The sequence below is a fragment of the Chiloscyllium punctatum genome, chromosome 35 (assembly GCF_047496795.1).
Source record: "Chiloscyllium punctatum isolate Juve2018m chromosome 35, sChiPun1.3, whole genome shotgun sequence".
NCBI classification, from domain to species: Eukaryota; Metazoa; Chordata; class Chondrichthyes; order Orectolobiformes; family Hemiscylliidae; genus Chiloscyllium; species Chiloscyllium punctatum.
In genome coordinates, this window is record NC_092773.1 from 4818498 (window position 1) to 4834153 (window position 15656).

General features: G+C 44.6%; 1 pseudogene; it reads right to left on the reverse strand.

The window, feature by feature from the left end:
* Positions 1–2690: 2690 nt before the first annotated feature.
* Positions 2691–15656, reverse strand: part of LOC140459583 (neuropeptide Y receptor type 1 pseudogene) — a 57346-nt pseudogene continuing 44380 nt past the window's right edge.

A 15656-nucleotide genomic window follows, 5' to 3' on the forward strand; every position in this document is an offset into this window, starting at 1 on the left:
AAACTAGTTGGCATATGTTTAAGGTGAGAGGAGAAAGTTTTAAACGGAACCTGAAGGGCAAGTTTTTCACAAAGAAGGTGGTGTGTACATGGCAGAGGAAGTGGTCGAGCTGGGTACAATTACAACATTGAAAAGACATTTAAAGAGGTATATGAATAGTAAAGGTTTAGAGGGATGTGAGCAAGACACATGCAAATAGGACAAGTTCAATTAAGGATCCTGGTTAGCATAGATGGATCAGACCATCTGTTTCTCCCTCTCTGGTTCTGTCACCATCAGGTTCTCCCCCTCTGGTTGTCCTTTTAGTTCCTCAATTCTACTTCTCACAGTCTCTATTTCTCTCAACCTTTGTGACTCGCCCCCTGACTGTCATTATCTGTTCCTCAGTCTCTCTTTCCAATACTGCATCTCTGCCTGTCACACCCTCAGTCTCTGCCCGGTTCACATCTTCTAACCTGAACCCTAACCACTTGGCCTCAGTCACTTCAATCCTAACTGTGCTCCACACCACCACCCCACCCCACCCCACCCCACCCCACCCCACCCCCAACCAATTTGTACTGACAATTATCATTGCCTGTCCATTAAACAGAAAGCATGAACACACAAGGAAGGTATCAAAATCCTTTAAAAAAACAGTATTTGAACAAGCACAGGAAAACCATAGTTTATGGTGTGTGTTCTTCAGAACAGCCCTCAGACAGAAATCGCCTTCAAATCAACTTACAGGCTTTTAATATCAAAATGAAAACATGATTACTTTGAATGTGTGTGCAAAACTTAGAAATTTCCAATAAAGAAATGAGTGAACCTCAACAAACATCAAAGTATTTCTCAAACATATGGAGTCATCTTTATGTAGCAACTGTAATTTTCCCACTGATTCTGACAGGCTCAATAAAGTTTAAAAAAAGATATGAGCAACAGTTTTCAAAAGTTCACAGAGAATGTGAATATTCTGTTTTACAAGTAGCATCAATTTTCAAACAAGTTAAAAAAAAAATTGTGTTGCTGGAAAAGCGCAGCAGGTCAGGCAGCATCAAAGGAGAAGGAGAATCGATGTTTCAGGCATAAGCCCTTCTTCAGCAACACATTTTTAAGCTCTGATCTCCAGCATCTGCAGTCCTCACCTTCTCCTCAAAAAAAAATATTGTCAACAGCTCAGTAATGTGCAACCTGCAATGATGGTGAGAACTGTATGTCATTTGGCAAATATATAACCAACAAAAAGGCGGCAAGATGATACAAAGGGACCACTGAAAAGCAGGAGATTGTGACTGACAATACAATATACACGATCAGATAGACGTAATGCCATATCTTCTGGATTACGAAGACTGGAAACTCTAATAACAAGCATGACTTCACATTTCATTGCCATCAAGGTCACAAATTTGTAAGCAAACCACCCCCAGGGACAGTCCTGGAAGTTAGAACATTTGAAATAGACACGAGCAGTACATCTGGTACACAGGTGAGGGAAGCAAAAGCCAAGCTGAATTCAAACATTAGAAATTCACCCACCAAATGGCCTGCATCAAACATACTAACCCAACCTTGCCTTGAAACTGCAAGAGTCTCCGCAACAAAATAAGGCTAACTGACCCAATCCTTAATCCTCCTCTGAGTACTTAACTTCAGTGCTGACTCCCAACCTCAATCAAACCATGACCCTGCCTCCAAATCTCATTCATAGATCGGAGGTTTCTCTGGGCCAGACTGTGACAATTACAGATCTATGTATCATCTAAATCCAAATAACTGCAGATTTTTGTCTATACCTCCAAACCTCACTCCACTTTAATGGCATCCTTCGTGGTAATCACATTCAATTTCATGAAATCTGAAATCTATTCTACAAACACCAACCCTAGTCTGCCATCCCTGGATCAATCACTGATATTACAAGTAAACCTCCTCACACACGCCAAGCCTACAAACCTCATTCCATAAAGTCCAGATAATGTGTACCTCATCCCACCCTGAACTGGACAAAACAAAACAAAACAAAAGGAGGTTGGAAAATAGGACATCAGAGTTGTTTCTAAATAATCGTCTACTCTCAAACCAGCGCCTTCTGTACTTTGTCCCTGCTCTCCAGTGCCCAAATCTAGAACAAGAATGCAAACACTCTCAGATCTGTCCCCAACACCCCAGGAATCTGGGGGTTCTCTGTGCTGCACAGTGTTGTTGGCAAGGTGTTCATTTCCCTTCACTCCAGCTAATCAGAGGCAACTAGCTCCTATTAATTTAATTCATTGCAGCAACACAGCTCTCATCTTCCACGCACTGTGACCTCCATCTGCTCTTCTCCTCTTTGCAATGGGACAGTGTCAACAAACTAAGAATAGGAAACATATCCTCCACTCTAGGAGGAGACCTGAAGGTCTGCTGTTCAAGAATCAGCCTGCACGGTGATGTGGAGAGCCCTGTTAGAAATTTGCACCCAAAACATGCAATGTCCTTGAAACGAAGGAGGCCCCTGATGACAAAGGCAGCTTTACTTCTAAGTCACTCATGCTGCTCCTGGTTTCCTCACAGCTTCTGATAGTGTCAGAGAATAGTAGAAGATCAGGTTTATTTACTTGTCGTGAGATCCTCTGGTGCGCTAATGAAACAGGACAGTCCTTCAATGGTTGAGACAAATCTTGAAACAGTGAATAACAAACAATATGAAACTCAGCCTTATCGATTTTATTGGAGCATTCAAAAGCAGTATCTCATTCCAGCAATACTTCAACTGAGTTACATCAAAAGATCATTCGTCTGAAGTTAGAAGAGAAAGAAATGTGTTTTATTTACAGAACACTAATCTGGAACTTCGGTGAGATTTGCCCCCAGACATAAAACTGCCTTTACAAACTGATAACCACCACACCCATAGTCCATTATCTTTGATTTTGCATTTTGCAGAAACTCAATCAGGGCAGTTTGCATATTGGGCACTCTTTAAAAAAAAGGAAAGAATATCCACAGAACATTGCTCTATATGCCTTATTCACCAATCTGTCGAATCAAATATTCCAGATCCAGTTCATCAGACCTGTCCCCTTTTTTGTTAAGCCCCCTGCTGTCTGTTGAAGATTCTCGACTGAAGTCATTTGGCCCCTGTAAATGTGGCAAAATGACATACAAATATAACATTGATACACAGTTTAAACAAGCTCATGCATTTTTCTGTTAACACACACTGAAAAGGTTGAACTCAGACAGATAATTTCCCAGCACTTCATTTCCTTTCCTCCCCGCCTCCAGCACCATTGTCTCATCCACAAACGACTTCAAAATCGCTTGAATAACTTGAAAAGGAAAAAAATGACATCCTTTTCTTGTCCCTCATTTTCAGGGTCCTCCTTGCGGCTCAGTTCTAAAGGTAGAAGATAAAGGAGTCTTGCTACCAGGCCCTCCTGATTTGCCATGATACTCAGCGCCGCATCACATGAGGCTCCCCTGGCGTGGTTCCACTCAGGCAACACGATCGCTGTACAAATCTTGCACTGATGCCTTGCCACTGAGCACTTCTTGACCTCGACATCTACCTGCCGGTAATGATGCGTTCAGTATCACTTTGGGGTTGATGGGAAATGCATGCAGCCTCATCTGTAATATTTCCCTTATCCCCACCTTCCATGGGTACCCAGGCTGTGCCCCCCCGCCCCCCCCCCACTCAGTTGTGTGGAGCTAATAAAGGACCGTGTGAGATGAGGAGGAACCAGCAGATTGGTCAGCCAGAGGCCCAATAAGATACACCAACAACCCACTGCATATTGTCACCTCACCCATTCCAGGTACATTTTGGAACCATTGTCTCACAAATTCAGTGTCAATGTTACTTGAAGGCAGGTCACTTTAAGGCAAGTAACTTACAGCCTCCCCGTGATGGTGCATTTCAGGGGTCCTGATTTTCAAAGCATTGACAACAGAGCATTGACAAGTCATCCACAACTGCTGGAGCCAGACTGTCTCGGCGCAGACCAACAACTCTCAGCAGTGAGACTTGGCATGAGGGGAGCGATGTAATTGCTGCAGACATAAACAGCAAGAACGAGTGTCAAATGATCCACAAAAGGCACAATGCAGCTGAAGTTAGACACAATTAATGGCATACGGAAGCTTTCGACAGTTCAGTGTTGACTGTGGACAAAGGAAAACTCTCGTAGGTGTCTGAAGTCCCACCACAACGACAACGGTACAACATGGCCTTCACTTCCTTCTGGAAGTTGGTATTGAGGAAGCCATAGATGACTGGGTTGACGCAGGTGGACAGCATAGCTGTCAGGTGACAAAGCGAAAAGATGAGGTTATGGTGACAGATGGAGATGGCCTCGTGGTTCCAATCAAATACCGTGTTGAAAACTGTGAGTGGTAGCCAACAAAGGCCAAAGGCCACAACAATAGATGCCAACATGATGTTGATCTTCCGACTGTGGCTGACCCGGCGATTCCCATCCCTTGCACGGTCCACCATCTCCCGGCGCCTTCGGAGGCGCAGGAAGATCCGGAAGTAACAGGTCAGCATCAGAAACAGGGGCAAGCCATACTGGAAGACCAAGAGGCAAGTGGTGTAGGCCAGCTTCTGCTGCTCTGAAGGCCAGCTTTCAATACAAGCTGCATGATCCTTGAAAGAGTCTGGGAGAAAGGAAATGTTTGAGTAGGGCTCACTGGTCAAGACGTTGAAGGAGATAAAAGGTAAAGAGATTAAACTTCCAACTAGCCAGCTGAGAGCAACTGCCAAGTATGCATGGCCCACTGCTGGCTTCCAACCAGTTGGGTTGATAATCAGCTGATGTCTCTCCAAAGCAATCAGGACCAAGGAGAGGATGGACACAGTAACTGACGTGCACTGAACAAATGGGGTCAACTTGCAAAGTGCAGCACCAAGGATCCAACGGTCCATCATGGTATAAATCACTGTCACCGGGAGGCAAAGGGTGGTAATGAAGATATCTGAGCATGACAGGTTGGCTATCAGGATATTGGTCACATTACGCATTTCCTTCTGCCTCATAATGACCAGAACCAGGCACATGTTGCCAATCATGCCCACTGCCATCACTGCACTGTAGGCCACGATGAGAAAGGTGGTACTACTCACTGAGTCCGAGCAGAACTGGAATTGCTCCGCCAGCAATGAAATGTTGTGCCAGGAAGCAGGCTGGAATTTCACAGAACGGTTGAAATTCTGATCCATTCTTCAATAAACAGGCCAGGTTCTGTCTTACCGGTAGCCAAACTGCAAGTTCTAGCCTGGTGTTAGTTGGACAGGACTGGAGACATCTTTCAACCCAGCTCATGAGTCTTCTTGGTCATGATTTGAATCAGGGAAATCATTTCAGCGTTGGATCTTCCTCTATCTAAAGAAAAGATAGAATTGAATTTACACATTTGTAGTTGCATAATTCATAACATATCGACATGCTACGTTGGCAGCAGTATTCATTACATTTTACTAGTGAGTATATTTCCAAACACAAAGCCATTACAAGAAAATATTTCATAATGTCCTGGGATCACAGAAAGCATTGTGCAAATAACAAGATTTTCTTTGTATTACAAATCTTATCTCTGTGCACACTGAGAAACAGCTTTGCCCGCTGCAAGTTCACCTGTTGATGTTTTTAATATTAATGTCCTTTGTATCACATTTTAACCTGTCATCATCCTTCATCTGGTCTGGCCTACATGTGACTTCAGAGCCACAACAATGTGGTTGACTTGCAACTGCCTTTTGAAATGGCCTTGCAAGCCATTCCGTTGTTTCAATCACTATGAATCCTCACAACAGAAATAAAAATGGATGGTGCACCAGACATTGACCTAGGAACCAGAAGAGGCAACATTGGAAATAGATCTGTTGACCTTGGAAAATGTTCTTTACTAACATCTGGGGGCAAATCCAAAATTGGGAGAACATTCTCATGGACTCGTCAAGCAGCAGCTTGATAACTGTTTATTCATACTCTTGTAATCATATCCATACCCAACTGCAGGACAGATCCAGCAGAGATAGTGTTGTAGCTACCCATGGCTGCTTGTGTTTTGTTTCAGCTGACACAAAATGATGGGAAGAGAAGTTTCATGTAGCTCAGCTCAAGGCCTTAACAGACAGATAGTAAAATGCCTCTGAGAATCAAAACAGAGTCTTAGTGAGATGGGGCTACAATGCAGACAGCAAGACTCCTCTGTTCTGACAAGGTTCGCTCAGATGGAAACTGTTCAGAAACTTCCTATTAAATATGCAATAGAAAGGGAAAGTTTGGCCCACCTCAGATGAGGCCTTTTAAATAATTACAAATGCTTATTGGTAATGATGTGGAGGAGCCGGTGTTGGACTGGGATGGACAAATTTAAAAATCACACAAATGCCAGATTATAGTCCAACAGATATATTTGGAAGCACTAGCTTTCGGAGAGCTGCTCCTTTGTCAGGTAGCTGTCACAGCTCCGAAAGCTAGTGCTTCCAAATAAACCTGTTCGACTATAACCTAGTGTTTGTCTGATTTTTTAACTTATTAGATAGCCGTATATTAATAGTCATAGAGATGTACAGCACGGAAACAGACCCTTCAGTCCAACCCGTCCATGCCAACCAGATATCCCAACCTAATCTAGTCCCACCTGCCATACTCGGCCCATATCCCTCCAAACCCTTCCTATTCATATACCCATCCAAATGCCTCTTAGATGTTGCAATTGTACCAGCCTCCACCACTTCCTCTGGCAGCTCATTCCATACATGCACCACCCTCTGCATGAAAGTATTACTTCTTAGGTCTCTTTGATATCTTTCCCTTCTCACCCTAAACCTATGCCCTCTAGTTCTGGACTCTCCCACCCCAGGGAAAAGACTGTCTATTTATCTTATCCATGCCCGTCATTATTTTGTAGTCATGATTTGGAGATGCCGGTGTTGGACTGGAGTGTACAAAGTTAAAAATCACACAACACCAAGTTATAGTCCAACAGGTTTAATTGGAAGCACACTAGCTTTCGGAGCGACACTCCTTCATCAGGTGATAGTGGAGGGCTCAATCCTAACACACAGAATTTATAGCAAAAATTTACAGTGCGATGTAACTGAAATTATACATTGAAAAATTGATTGTGTGTTAAGCCTTTCATCTGTTAGAATACAGTGATAGTTTCACTTCTTTCATGTGTAAATCACAAACCTTTTTTCTAAAAAGTTGCATTCTCGGGTTAGCTGTTAACAATGGTGATAGCTAGACAATATGTTGAAGGTGTTGGCCCGCTGTGTTCTCCGTCTATGCCATGATGTTTAGATTGATTCTAATCTAAAAAGTGAGATAATGGAGTTTTACATAAATTCATGCAGTTTTTGAGCTCAGCGTTTTACATGAATGCATGCAGTTTTTGAGCAAAGTACAATGTAACCCTGCATTTTGCTGGAGTTGTCTGAAATGGCTGAGAATGGTCCTTTGAATGCGGAAGCTGGTGGGATGAAAAGTGATTATGCTGTTGTGAATGATGGGAAGGGTCAAGGGCAGAACCATAAGTGATACGGCAGATGTGGTTGAGGGTCCTGTCAATCACTGTGGATGGGAAACCTCGATTACGGAATAAGCAAGTTTTGGAAGGTGGCATCATCTGAACCGATGCAACATAGGGAAAGAAACTGGGAGAATAGGATTGTGTCCTTGCAGGACGTGGCGTGTGACAAGCTGTAGTGAACGTACCTATGGGAGTTAGTGGGCTTTGTAATGGATGGCAGAGGACAGTTTATTTCCTGAAATGAAGATACAGAGGTCAAGTAAAGGAAGGGAAGTGTTGGAAAAGGACAATGTGAAAATCACAGTGGGTTGGAAATCAGAGGCAAAATGAAGAAAGTTTTCAACTTCCTGGAGGGGACACTCAGATTGAGTTCCACCAGGGCCACTCAGCTCCTGACATCATGACAGCCATAGTTCAGACATGGACAAAAGAGCTGAATTCCAGAGGCAAGGTGTGAGTGACAGCCTTTGACATCAAGGCTGCATTCAACAGAATGTGGCATCAAGGAGCCCGAGTAAATGGGAATCAGGGGATAAACTCTCCACTGGTTGGAGTATTATCTGACACACAGGAAGATAGTTGTGGTCATTGGAGGTTCCTCCTCCAGCTCCAGGACATCTCATCCCAATTTCCTCAACTTGTCCCATATCCTTGAATTTTTTTTTTTAAATTGCCAAAATATACTTTATTCATAGAAAGAAATCTTCATGTACATGTACAGTTGAATGTTATGATAGTTGAAGTAGCCAGTGGAATGGAAACTAACAGCTGTTTTGGGATACTAAAAGCAACATTAGCCAACAGAATGGCAGGCTGGGAAAACTTCCCAACTGAACAGTCTGCTAGTAATTGGATCAAACCAGACAAATATGCAAGCCAGTTATCTCAATTGATTATATTGAATAGGTGTTAATGAGGCCGGAACTGGGATATTAAGGCTGGAAGTTTGCAGCATTCACTGTCAAACTGGATCAAGCCAGACAGAAATGCAAAACATCCAATTTGACTGACTACTGAACAGATGTCGATGAGACAAGGCTGCAAGGTTTTGGCTGAAATTATGGATCTGAGATTCAGGAGAGCCCTAGCTCCTAGAGTTGACACAGTCAGTAGAGAAATTATAACATCCAACGATGTCTTTTGTAACACACTTCCTGGGACAGAAACACAAATTCTTTCCAGTAACTGAAAATTACATTGTTACATCAAACTGCTGTTACTAAATGATAAGTAGTGTACTCAGGAATGACCCAGATCATGATTTAAAAAGGTTACTTAAATCAAAGGGAACTCACACTCCAGAGAGAACATCAGCCAAAAGAAGCAGGAACATCTAGAGCAGGAACAACAGCTTCAACTTCAGTTCAAGCAACTGCATTCAGTGTAGTATTACCTTCTTTTATCATCTTGTGCTTCCAAAGCAGACTTTAAAGCTGCATGAAAGCGTAGGCATTTCAGAACAGTGAATTTACTGGGGAACTTAAGAGGGAAAAGTGGGTTTCGTAGAATTAAACATAGAGCAAAGAAAATTTACAGCCCAGGAACAGGCCCTCCAAGCCTGAGCCGATCCAAATCCACTGTCTAAACCTGTTGCCCAATTCCTAGGTATCTGTATCCATCTGCTCCCGACCTACTCATGCATCTGTCTGGACGCATCTTAAATGAATCTCCCGGGCCTGCCTCTACCACCTCTGCTGGCAACACATTCCAAACACCCACCACCCTCTGTGTGAAGTACTTGCCGCGTGTATCCCCCTTGAACCTTTCACCTCTCACCTTGAAAGCGTGACCTCTCATTATTAAAAAGCTTATCTCTATCCACCCTGTCTGTACCTCAATTGGGTCCCCCCTCAATCTCCTTTTTTTAAATGAAAAGAAACTTAACCTACTCTCTTCATAGCTACCATCGTCCATGCCAAGCAACATCATAGAACATAGAACAATACAGCACAGAACAGGCCCTTCTGCCCTCGATGTTACACCGAACTGTGAACTATTCTCAGCTCGTCCCTCTACACTACCCCACGTGCTCATCCAGGATTGTTTAAATCTCCCTCATGTGGCTGAGTTAACTACATTGACAGGTAGGGCATTCCACACCCTTACCACTCTCTGCGTAAAGAACCTCCCTCTGACATCTGTCTTAAATCTATCACCCCTCAATTTGTAGTTATGCCCCCTTGTAAAAGCTGACGTCATCATCCTAGGAAACAGACTTTCACTGTCCACCCTATCTAATCCTCTGATCAGCTTGTATGTCTGTATCAAATCCCCTTTTAGCCTTCTTCTTTCCAATGAGAACAGACCCAAGTCCCTCAGCCTTTCCTCATAAGACCTTCCCTCCAGACCAGGCAACATCCTCATAAGTCTCCTCTGCACCTTTTCCAATGCTTCCTGAAATGTGGCGACCAGAACTGTACACAATATTCCAAATGTGGCCGCACTAGCGTTTTGTATAGTTGCAGCATGATATTGCAGCTCTGGAACTCAATCCATCTACAAGTGAAATCTAACACACCGTATGGTCTAGATTAGAGTGGTGCTGGAAAAGCACAGCAGGTCAGGCAGCATCTGAGGAGCAGGAAAATTGATGTTTCGGGCAAAAGCCCTTCATCAGGAATAGAGGCTGGGTGCCTGCAGAGTGGAGAGATAAATGAGAGGGGGGTGGGGGTGGGGAGAAGGTAGCATAGAGTTCAATAGGTGAATGGGGGTGGGGATGAAGGTGATAGGTCAGAGAGGAGGGTGGTGTGGATAGGAAGATAGGCAGGTAGGAGAGGTCATGAGGGCAGTGCTGAGCTGGAAGGTTGGAGCTCGGTGAGGTGGGGGAAGGGGAAATGAGGAAACTGGTGAAGTCCACATTGATGCCCTGGGGTTGAAGTGTTCTGAGGCGGAAGATGAGGTGTTCTTCCTCCAGGCATCGAATGGTGAGGGAGCGGCGTTGGAGGAGGCCCAGGGCCTCCATGTTCTCGCAAGAGTGCGAGGGGGAGTTGAAATGTTGGGCCACGGGGCGGTGTGGTTGATTGGTGCGTGTGTCCCAGAGATGTTCCCTAAAACACTCTGCTACGAGGCGTCCAGTCTCCCCAATGTAGAGGGGACTGCATAGGGAGCAACAGATACAATAAATTATATTGGTGGATGTGCAGGGCCTTGGATGGAGGTGAGGGGAGAGGTGTGGGCGCAGGTTTTGCAATTCTTGCGGTGGCAGGGGAAGGTGCCAGGATGGGAGGGTGGGTTGTTGGGGGGCATGGACCTGACCAGGTAGTCACATAGGGAACGGTCTTTACAGAAGGTGGAAAGGGGTGGGGAGGGAAATATATCCCTGGTGGTGGGGTCCGTTTGGAGGTGGCGGAAATGTCGTCAGATGATGTGGTTTACACAAATGTTGGTAGGGTGGAAGGTGAGCACCATCTGTCCTTGTTACGGTTAGAGGGTTGGGGTCTGAGGGTGGGGGTGGGGGGGGGGGGGGGGGGGGGGGGGGGGAGGTGGACGAGATGCATTGGAGAGCATCTTTAACCACGTGGGAAAGGAAATTGCCATCTCTAAAGAAGGAGACCATCTGGTGTGTTCTCTGGTGGAACTGGTCCTCCTGGGAGCGGATACGGTGGAGGCAGAGGAATTGGGAATACAGGATGGTATTTTTGCAGGAGGTAGGGTGGGAAGAGGTGTAATCCAGGTCGCTGTGGGAGTCGGTGGGTTTGTAAAAAATGTCAGTGTCAAGTCGGTCATGGAGGTGTCCAGAAATGGGAGGGAGGTGTCAGAGGTGGTCCAGATGAACTTAAGGTCAGGGTGGAATGTGTTGGTGAAGTTAATGAATTGCTCAACCTCCTCACGGAAGCACGAGGTGGCGCCAATGCAGTCATCAATGTAGCGGAGGAAGAGGTGGGGAGTGGTGCCGGTGTAACTATGGAAAATGGACTGTTCTATGTAGCCAGCACACCACACCGTATGCCTTCTTAACAGCACTATCCACCTGGGTGGCAACTTTCAGGGATCTATGTACATGGACTCCAAAATCTCTCTGCACATCCACACTACCAAAAATCTTTCCATTGACCCAATACTCTGCCTTCCTGTTAATCTTCCCAAAGTGCATCACCTCACATTTAGCTGCATTGAACTCCATTTGCCACCTCTCAGCCCAATCCTGCAGTTTACCTAAGTCCCCCTGCAATCTATAACATTCTTCCAAACTGTCCACTACTCCAATGACTACTGTCATCTGCAAATTTACTAATCCATCCACCTATGCCTGTGTCTAAGTCATTTACGAAAATGACAAACAGTAGTGGTCCCAAAACAGACCCCTGTGCCACACCACGAGTAACCGGACTCCAGGCTGAATAGTTTCCATCAACCACCACTCACTGCTTTCTTTTAGAAAGCCAGTTTCTAATCCAATCTGCTAAATTACCCTCAATCCTCTGTCTCTGCATTTTCTCCAACAGCCTATCATGTGGAACCTTATCAAAGGCTTTACTGAAGTCCATGTATACCACGTCAACGGCCCTACTTTCATCTACATGCTTGGTCACCTTCTCAAAAACCTCTGCCCTTGACAAAACCATGTTGACTGTCTGAAATCAAATTGTTGCTTGAATCCTCATCAACCTTCCCTGCACCCTCTCCAAAGAGTCCACATCCTTTTGGTAATGTGGTGTCCAGAACTGTACACAGTATTTTAAATGCGGCCGAACCAATGTCTTGTACAATTTTAACATGACTTGCCAGATCTTATACTCAATATCCTGTCCAATCAAGACAAGCATACTACATGCCTTCTTGACCACTCTATCCACCTGTGCAGCAACCTTCAGGGTACAATGGACCTGCACTCCCAGATCTCTCTGCCCATCAACTTTTCCCAAGGCTCTTCCATTTACAATATAGTTCACTCTAGAATTAGACTTCCCAAAATGCATCACCTTACATTTGCCTGGATTGAACTCCATCTGTCTGTTCTCTGACCAACTCTCCAATCTATCGATATTCTCCTGCGTTCTTTGACAATCCCTTATGCTTTCTGCTACTCCACCAATCTTTGTGTCATCTGCGAACTTGCTGATCATACCAACAGTGCCCTCTTCCAGATCATTTATGTATATTACAAACAGCAGTGGCCCCCAATACTGACCCCTGTGGAACACCACTGGTCACCTTTCTCCATTTCTCACACACAAGATATATGTGCGTGAATTGCTTGTTTCAACAATAAAAAAAACTGCATCTCATGGTAAACCACTTCTCATCATTAGTATAAAATTAGCCCCACTAAGAAAGCAAGTAAATCAGACACACATGGAAACAAGGTCGAAATTTTTGGTGCCCAGCATGGAACCTCAAATAGAAGTAGTTCAGCCCTTTGAATACAAACCGCAAGCCTGAGGTTCTTTCTTATCTCCCTCTTCAGCCGTTTGTTAAGAGGGCAGGAATCCAAGGGAATGAATGAGAACCAGTCTTCGGACCATAAGCCGATGTTCTGATAAATAGAGCAAGTGATAGAAATTGAAAAGATGTGTGGGAAGCTCTTGCGCCAAGCCACGAGAAGGGGCTAAGACCTATCTCCTGATGGTATCAAATGTGCTTTGTCTGACAAGCATCAGACTATGCTTCTAACACCGTTTTACAACCTCGTGCAATGGACCTGTCTCCATTGCACTCTTTCTCAATGAGACCAGGTCAAGATATTTATTCCCTCATCAAAAATCACTTGAAGGGAAATAGTCAAGCAAACAGAGTTGCAGGTTGATAAGTCTCTAGATTTGATGGACCTTCCTGTTGAGTTTTCAAAAAGGTAATTAAATGCATTGGAATTAATTTCAAAGAATATAAAGGCAGGTAGGAGTATACTTAAGAGGGAAATCAGGAGGGCAAAAAGGGAATATGAAATAGCTTTGGTAAACAGAATTAAGGAGATTCCAAAGGGTTTTTACAAATATATTAAGGACAAAAGTGTAACTAAGGAGAGAATAGAGCCCCTCAAAGATCAGCAAGGCAGCCTTTGTGTGGAGCCACGAAAAATGGGGGAGATACTAAATTAATATTTTGCATCAGTATTTACTGTGGAAAAGGATATGGAAGATATAGTCTACAGGGAAATAGATGGTGACATCTTGCAGAATGTCATATTACAGAGGAAGAAGTGCTGGATGTCTTGAAAAGAGTAAAGGTGGATAAATCCCCAGGACCTGATCAGGTGTACCCGAGAACTCTGTGGGAAGCTAGAGAAGTGATTGCTGGGTCTCTTGCTGAGATATTTGTATCATCGATAGTCACAGGTGAGGTGCCGGAAGACTGGAGGTTGGCAAACGTGGTGCCACTGTTTAAGAAGGGCGGTAAAGACAAGCCAGAGAAGTACAGACCAGTGAGCCTGACGTTGGTGGTGGGCAAGTTGTTGGAGGGAATCCTGAGGAACAGGATGTACATGTATTTGGAAAGGCAAGGACTGATTAGGGATAGTCAACATGGCTTTGTGCGTAGGAAATCATGTCTCACAAACTTGATTGAGTTTTTTGAAGAAGTAACAAAGAGGATTGATGAGGGCAGAGCAGTAGATGTGATCTATATGCACTTCAGTAAGGCATTCGACAAGGTTCCCCATGGGAGACTGATTAGCATGGTTAGATCTCACGGAACACAGGGAGAACTAGCCATTTGGATACAGAACTGGCTCAAAGGTAGAAGACAGAGGGTGGTGGTGGAGGGTTGCTTTTCAGACTGGAGGTCTGTGACCAGTGGAATGCCACAAGGATCAGTGCTGGGTCCACTACTTTTTGTCATTTACATAAATGATTTGGATGCGAGCATAAGAGGTACAGTTAGTAAGTTTGCAGATGACACCAAAATTGGAGGTGTAGTGGAGAGCGAAGTGGGTTACCTCAGATTACAACAGGATCTGGACCAGATGGGCCAATGGGCTGAGAAGTGGCAGATGGAGGTTAATTCAGATAAATGCGAGGTGCTGCATTTTGGGAAAGTAAATCTTAGCAGGACTTATACACTTAATGGCAAGGTCCGAGGAAGTGTTGCTGAACAAAGAGACCTTGGAGTTCAGGTTCATAGCTCCTTGAAAGTGGAGTCGCAGGCAGATAGGATAGCGAAAAAGGCTTTTGGTATGCTTTCCTTTATGGGTCAGAGTACTGAGTACAGGAGTTGGGAGGTCATGTTGTGGCTGTACAGGACATTGGTTCGGCCACTGTTGGAATATTGCGTGCAATTCTGGTCTCCTTCCTATCAGAAAGATGTTGCGAAACTTGAAAGGATTCAGAAAAGATTTACAAGGATGTTGCCAGGGTTGGAGAATTTGAGCTACAGGGAGAGGCTGAACAGGCTGGGGCTGTTTTCCCTGGAGTGTCGGAGGCTGAGGGGTGGCCTTATAGAGGTTTACAAAATTAAGAGGGGCATGGATAGGATAAATAGGCAAAGTCTTTTTTTCCTGGGGTTGGGGAGTCCAGAACTAGAGGGCATAGGTTTAGGGTGAGAGGAGAAAGATATAAAAGAGACCTAAGAGGCAACTTTTTCACGCAGAGGGTGGTACGTGTATGGAACGAGCTGCCAGAGGAAGTGGTGGAGGCTGGTACATTTGCAACATTTAAGAGGCATTTGGATGGGTATACGGATAGGAAGGGTTTGGAGCGATATGGGCTGGGTGCTGGCAGGTGAGACTAGATTCGGTTGGGGTATCTGGTCGGCCTGGACAGGTTGGACCAAAGGGTCTGTTTCCATGCTGTACATCTCTGACTCTAAGGGAAAAGAGTAGAAAACAGGCCAGTTAGCTTCATAGCGATCATAAAAAGGTGTTTGAATTGATCATGAAGGAAGTTGTAACAGGTTTCCTGGAAAAACTGAAGGTAACTGGCAAGAGTCAGCATGGTCTTATTAAAGGGAAAATGGATTTAACTGATTTATAGGATTTATTTTAAGGAATAGCATGCACTGTGGGTAAGGGCTGAAAATGTGTTGCTGGAAAAGCGCAGCAGGTCAGGCAGCATCCAGGAGCAGGGGAATCGACGTTTCGGGCATCAGCCCTTCTTCAGAATCAGGAGAGTGTGCCAAGCAGGCTAAGATAAAAGGTAGGGAGGAGGGACTTGGGGGAGGGGCATTGGAAATGCGATAGGTGGAAGGAGGTTAAGGTGAGGGAGATAGGC